Here is a 7,892-nt window from a genome sequence, read left to right on the forward strand (position 1 = left end):
TTTAAGAACATAAGAAATAGGAGCAGGAGTAGGCCATCTAGCCCTTCGAGCCTGCCCCGCCATTCAATAAGATCATGGCTGATCTATTGTGGCTCAGTTCCACTTTCCCGCCCTCTCCCCATAACCCTTAATCCCCTCTCTTATCAAGAACCCATCAACCCGCTTCTTAAAAATATTTAGCGAGGCAGCCTCCACCACTTCAACGGGCAGAGAATTCCAGAGATTCACCACCCTTTGAGTGAAGAAGTTCCTCCTCAACTCCGTTCTAAACCGCCTCCCCTTTATCTTGAGGCTGTGCCCCCTAGTCCTACTGTCTTTTTTGAGCGGGAAGAGTCTCTCCACCTCTATCCTATCCATCCCATTCATCATCTTATACGTCTCAATGAGATCTCCCCTCATTCTTCTAAACTCTAACGAGTACAAGCCTAGTTTATTCAGCCTCTCCTCATAGCTCAATCCCCTCAACTCCGGTATCATCCTAGTAAACCTCCTCTGCACTCCCTCCAGGGCCAAAATATCCTTGCGCAGGTGCGGCGCCCAAAACTGCACACAGTACTCCAGCTGCGGCCTCACCAATGCCCTATACAGCTGCAGCAAGACCTCCCTACTTTTATATTCAATCCCCCTCGCTATGAAGGCCAGCATCCCATTCGCCTTCCTGACCACCTGCTGCACCTGCAAGCTGGGTTTGAAGTGAATTTAATAAGAATCTGAGCCTTGAAAGTTAAAGCAATTGTGGCCTTCCAAATCAGTGGAAGCCAATTGAGTCAGAGGAAATGAAAAGGGGTTACTCCAAAATCCTGACATGAACTTTATGCTAAAAGCATTGTATTATAATCAATTGTTCATGTTGAATAAATGTTTTTCTCTTGTTGTTATAACATGAAAAGATTGACTATTACGCAATACCCCTTTACCTGACCTATTTATTCAAAGATGGACACATTTTTAAGGATAACACAAGTTACAAAATATATCTTATACAATAATGTTCTCGGTAAGTACACAGTCCATTTAAACCAACAGGTCAAGTGTGATCAGACACACCACACTCTGAAACCAGTGAAATTTGCCACCCTATAGAACTTCTGGATTTCTCCTCAAATCCGCTCAGGTGCTTGTCACGCTGTGAGCCTACTGGTCTTACTGAAATTCCAATTGAATTGCGCACGCAGTGGTCCACTCAGCACTAATGCTGTGGGCGTCCCCAGTGGGAATCAGCCACACCTTCTGATTTTTAATGATATACACACTAATGATCTCTGCATTTCACAGAATGTGAGAGATTCTTCTCTGAATTCCCACTGAGATAAACCAATGTGAATTACTCCAGTTTTCATGTGAATTGGACACTTAGAATTTTTTTGAGAGAATTCTGGCCCTGATACCAACTGAACCAGAAATGTTCATGATTTACAGTTTGGGCCATGGTTGCTAAGCAACAGCCTAATCTTTTTTCAAACCTGTTTGTTTTCACACACTAAATCCTTGATTTACTAAGGTAGCACAGTTTGAAATTAAAACTCACAGACGTGTGCTATGTTTGTTTGACATGAAGCTTTCAAAAGCTTTAATCCAATTATACCTTATTTCTAATACTCATGAATACAGATATAGATGACTTAAAACTATGGTTGTTTGCTGATAAGATGCAAATGGCGTTTGTGTCACCTGTCAATGGGAAGAGCAACCCAGCACTGGGGGAATTGCAATGGGGTCTTATGCCGGTGAGTTTTCTGATTTTTTCCCACCCACCAGATTCACTGCACCTACCTACTAGCAAACCTGCCATGAGCTGGTTAGGAGAATTCTGCTCATAAGAACTGACACCTGCTCCATAAGTCTGAAATGTCATGCTGTTATCTGTAATTGAATATATGATATTGCACTGCTTCCCAATGGAGCCCCAGGTTTAAACAAGTATATTGCATTACATAATGAATTCTAGAATCAGGATATATATATAAAACGCTTCATATACTTTGCAATTTGAAATGGTTGTTAGCCAGCTATTGGTAAAACAAGATTAAATTGCTAAATTGTTTAAGAAGGGCTGCAGGGAAAAGCATGGGAACTATAGGCCGATAAACCTCACATCTGTAATGGGTAAGTTGTTAGAAAGTATTTTGAGAGACAGGATCTACAGGCATTTAGAAATGCAAGGACTGATTAGGGACAGTCAGCATGGCTTTGCGAGTGGAAAATCATGTGTCACAAATTTGGTTGAGTTTTTTGAAGGGGTAACCAAGAAGGTAGATGAGGGCAGTGCAGTTGATGTTGTCTACATGGACTTTAGCAAGACCTTTGACAAGGTCCACATGGTAAGTTGTTGCATTATGTTAAATCTCATGGGATCCAGGATGAGGTAGCCAAATGGATACAAAATCGGCTTGACAGAAGACAGAGAGTGGTTGTTTTTCAAACTGGATACCTATGAACAATGGTGTGCCTCAGTGATCGGTGCTGGGTCCACTGTTATTTGCCATTTATAAGAACATAAGAACATAAGAAGTAGGAGCAGGAGTAGGCCATCTGGCCCTTCGAGCCTGCCCTGCCATTCAATAAGATCATGGCTGATCTGAAGTGGATCAGTTCCACTTTCCCACTTTCTCCCCATAACCCTTAATTCTCTTGTCTACCAAAAACCTATCTACCCGTGTCTTAAATATATTTAGCGAGGTAGCCTCCACCACTTCAACGGGCAGAGAATTCCAGAGATTCACCACCCTTTGAGTGAAGAAGTTTCTCCTCAACTCCGTTCTAAACTGCCCCCTCCTTATCTTGAGGCTGTGCCCTCTAGTCCTGATCATCTAGTCCTGATCATAGTCCCTCTAGATCCAAATCATTAATATAAATTATTAATAATTTATGTTAATGATTTGGATGAAAATTTAGTAGACATGGTTAGTAAGTTAGCAGATGACACCAAGATTGGTGGCCTAGTGGACAATGAAGAAGGTTATCTCAGATTGCAATGGGATCTTGATCAATTGGGCCAGTGGGCTGACGAGTGGCAGATGGAGTTTAATTTAGAGAAATGTGAGGTGATGCATTTTGGTCGCTCGAACCAGAGCAGGGCTTACTCAGTTATTGGTAGGGCACTGGGGAGAGTTATAGAACAAAGTGATCAAGGGGTACAGGTTCATAGCTCCTTGAAAGTGGAGTCACAGGTAGACAGAATGGTGAAGAAGGCATTTGGCATGCTTGATTTCATTGGTCAGAACAATGAATACAGGAGTTGTAATGTTTTGTTGAAGTTGTACAAGACATTGATAAGGCCACACTTGGAATACTGTGTGCAACTCTGGCCACCCTGTTATAGAAAGGATATTATTAAACTATAAAGAGTGCAGAAAAGATTTACGAGGATATTACCGGGACTTGATGATTTGAGTTTAAGGAGAGGCTGGATAGACTGGAACTTTTTTTTCTGGAGAGTAGGAGGTTTAAGGGCGCTCTTATAGAGGTCTATAAAATAACGAGGGGCATAGATCATCTAGAAGTCAGTATCTTTTCCTAATGGTAGGCGAATCTAAAACTGGAGGGCAAATATTTAAGGTGAGAGTGAAGACATACAAAAGGGTCTAGAGGGACAATTTGTTCACACAGAGGGTGGTGAGTGTCCATATCAAACTGCTAGAGGTAGTAGTAGAGGGGGGTACGATTTTGTCTTTTAACAAGTGTTTAGACAGTTACATGGGTAAGATGGGTGTAGAGGAATATGGGCCAAATGCGGGCAATTGGAACTATCTTGGGGCCTGTTTCCATGCTGTAAAACTCTATGACTCTATGAGAGTGATAACAGCAAACTAGAACCCATTCACTCATTTGTAGATGGTAATAGTTGAGAAACCCTCAGGTTTCAAAGGCTTAGTGAGCACTGTCCAGATCAACAATAAACCACTAAGGCCTAAATTTTCCAAGTTCATTTCACAGTCTTTGTTGAGTTAGCTGATCACCTTTACAGCCTGTGTCCCATATTTAAAATGAGCCCAGTGTCCTGCTACTTGATGCTGGAAGACGTGGTTAATATGTGGAAAGAGAGTGAGACACGGCTGGAATGTCTTCCATCTTTGAATACTGTGTTGATATCACTAGCAAGTAAGGTGAGACCCTTTTGAATTGCTCATGATTGTGGAACCATAAATTAGGCGGGATGAGAGGGAACAAAAAGAAATATTCCTTAGAGTTTTATGAGTTGCAAGGTTTTGTGCCCCACTGCCTGAATACTGACGATCCCATAGTCATTTCATGCTCTTCACTCAGGAAGACATGTAGCCTCAGACAGTTGCCTACCAATCTAGCTCTGTCATTCCAGCAGTGCCATTAGGATCGCTGGCCACTGTCAGGACTAATCTCACCAGTCTAAGAGGTGGAGCGCACAGGACTAGGTAGGTGGAGTGTCACGGGGAAGAGATTGGAGTGCACAAAGGAATTGGTGGGGATAGAAAGATAGAACATAGAACATTACAGCGCAGTACAGGCCCTTCGGCCCTCGATGCTGAGCCGACCAATCTAATGACCCTCTAACCTAAACTATTCCAATGTTATCCATATGCCTATCCACTGACCATTTGAACGCCCTTAAAGTTGGCGAGTCCACAACTGCTGCAGGCAGGGCATTCCACGCTCTTACTACCCTCTGAGTAAAGAGCCTACCTCTGATATCCGTCCTATAATTACCACCCCTTAATTTAAAGTTATGTCCCCTCGTGTTAGCCGTCACCATCCGAGGAAAAAGGCAGTCACTATCCACCCTATCTGACCCTCTGATCATCTTGTATGCCTCAATTAGGTCACCTCTCAACCTTCTTCTTTCTAACAAAAATAATCTCAAGTCCCTCAGCCTTTCCTCATAAGACCTTCCCACCATACCAGGCAACATCCTGGTAAACCTCCTCTGCACCCTTCCCAATGGCTCCACATCCTTCTTATAATGTGGCAATCAGAACTGTACGCAATATTCCAAGTGCGGCTGCACCAGAGTTTTGTACAGTTGCAACATGACCTCACGGCTCCGAAATTCAATCCCTCTACCAATAAAAGCTAACACACCGTACGCCTTCTTAACAACCTTATCAACCTGGGTGCCAGCTTTCAGGGATGTATGCACATGTACACCGAGATCTCTCTGCTCGTCGACACTACCAAGAGTCCTTCCATTAGCTCTATATTCTGTACTCCTGTTACTCTTACCAAAGTAAATCACCTCACACTTTTCCGCATTAAAGTCCATTTGCCACCTCTCAGCCCAGCTCTGCAGCTTATCTATGTCCCTCTGCAAACTGTAACATCCATCCTCACTGTCTACAACTCCTCCGACTTTAGTGTCGTCAGCAAATTTACTAACCCATCCTTCTACACCCTCCTCTAGGTCATTTATAAAAATGACAAACTGCAGTGGCCCCAAAACTAACTGAACTCCAGGTTGAATATTTCCCATCAACCACCACCCTCTGTCTTCTATCAGCTAGCCAGTGCCTGAGCCAAACTGCTAAATCACCCTCAATCCCACGCATCTGCATTTTCTGCAGTAGCCTACCATGGGGAACTTTATCAAATGCTTTGCTAAAATCCATATACACTACGTCAACTGCCTTACCCTTATCCACCTCTTTGGTCACCTTTTCAAAAAACTTGATAAGGTTTGTGAGGTACAACCTACCCTCCACAAAACCATGTTGACTATCCCTAATCAATTTATTTCTCTCTAGATGATTATAAATCCTATCCCTTATAATTCTTTCCAAAACTTTGCCAACAACAGAAGTAAGGCTCACAGGTCTATAATTCCCAGGATGGTCTCTACTCCCCTTCTTGAACAAAGGGACAACATTTGCTATCCTCCAGTCTTCTGGCACTATACCTGTAGCCAATGACGACATGAAGATCAAAGCCAAAGGCTCTGCAATCTCCTCCCTTGCCTCCCAGAGAATCCTAGGATAAATCCCATCCGGCCCAGGGGACTTATCTATTTTCATACTCTCAAGAATTGCTAACACCTCCTCCTTATATACCTCAATCCCATCTAGTCTAAAAGCCTGTATCTCAGCATTCTCCTCGACGACATTAACTTTTTCCTGCATGAATACTGACAAAAAATATTCATTTAGTGCTTCTCTTATCTCTTCAGGCTCCACGCACAACTTCCCACTACTGTCTCTGACTGGCCCTAATCTTGCCCTAACCAATCTTTTATTCTTGACATACCTATAGAAAGCTTTAGGGTTCTCCTTGGTCCTATTCGCCAAAGTCTTCTCATGTCCTCTTCTAGCTCTTAACACTCTCTTTAGCTTCATCCTGGCTAATTTGTAACTCTCCAGTGCCCTAACTGAGCCTTCACGTCTCATTTTTACATTAGCCTCCTTCTTCCTTTTCACTAGAGATTCAACTTCTTTAGTACAGCATGGTTCCCTCGCATGACCACTTCCTCCCTGCCTGACAGGTACATATTTATCAAGGACTCACAGCAGCGGCTCCTTGGATAAGCTCCACATTTCAGTTGTTCCCAGCCCCTGCAGTTTCCTACTCCAACCTATGTATCCTAAATCTCACCTAATCTCGCCTAATAGATAGACATAGGAACGTAGGAAATAGGTGCAGAAATAGGTATCTGGCTCTTCGAGCCTGCAGTGCCATTCAGTATGATCATGATTATTCATGCACTTCCAGAATCTCGCTCCCACTTTCTCTCCATATCTCTTGATCTTTTTAAGTCACAAAGAGACCATGTCCAGCTCCCTCTTGAACACATCTAACAAACTGGCCCCAACAGTTTTCTGTGGTAATGAGTTCCACAGGTTCACAACTCTGAGTGAAGAAGTTCTTCTTCATCTCAGTCCTGAATGGCTCACCCCTTATTCTTAGACTGTGACCTCTAGTCCTGAACTTCCCCAACATCAGGAACATCCTTCCTGCATCTTGCCTGTCCAGTCCCATCAGGATTTGATACGTTTCTATCAAATCCCCTCACATCCCTCTAAATAGTGTGGTAGGGATCTTAATGCAGAGGCCAGGAAGGGAGGGAACACCGAGTTCCAAAGATTCACTACAGTACAAGTCTACAGACCTCTCAGTGGGATATCAAACAACAAAAGCTACAGAACAAGAGCTGAAATTTGGGATTAGGCTGGATAATTCTTTTTCAGAGGGGACAGAACTTTGGGTTGAGTGGCCCTTTTCTGTGCTGTAAATTTTGTATGTTTCATTTTCCCCTTGGTCCAACTGCAAGATATTTTTGTTCTGTTTCTGAGAATGTTCTTTATTGAATTCAGTACAGTATAGTTCAGTACAATTCAACACCTTTTAAGCATATAACAAATTACAGGTTACATTACATGGTGTTCATACAATGACATTCAATTTAGTACATTTCTTTGCCATAAAATTTTTACAAATGAATTTGACAAGGAGTTTGGTTTCGAAGCTCACTAAAATTTCAAAATTTAAGAACTGCTCGGTTCAGTTATGTGGAATGGGGCTGTTGGCTAAGGTACAATGAGAAAAAACATGAAAGAATTGTATACAGCTTTGGCCTTCTATTTAAGGAAGGATATACTGGCCACAGAGAAAGTGCAAAAAGCAGTTCACCAGACTAATTCCAGGGGTGGCAGGATTGTTTTAGATGGAGAGAATGAGGGAAATGGACCTGTATTCGCTGCAGTTTCAAAGAATGAAAGAAGACCTGGCAATGAAATGGCGATGATCTTTGCATCGTCAATGGAGATGGGAGAGGTTCTGGAGGATTGGAGGATTGTGGATGTGGTTCCTATTTTCAAGAAAGGGAACAGGGATAGCTCAGGAAATTACCGACTGGTGAGTCTGACCTCAGTGGTTGGTAAGTTGATGGAGAAGATTCTGAGGGACAAGATTTATGAGCATTTAGAGAAGTT

Source organism: Carcharhinus amblyrhynchos, chromosome 5, assembly GCF_965287045.1.
Source record: "Carcharhinus amblyrhynchos chromosome 5, sCarAmb.v2.hapA, whole genome shotgun sequence".
NCBI classification, from domain to species: domain Eukaryota; kingdom Metazoa; phylum Chordata; class Chondrichthyes; order Carcharhiniformes; family Carcharhinidae; genus Carcharhinus; species Carcharhinus amblyrhynchos.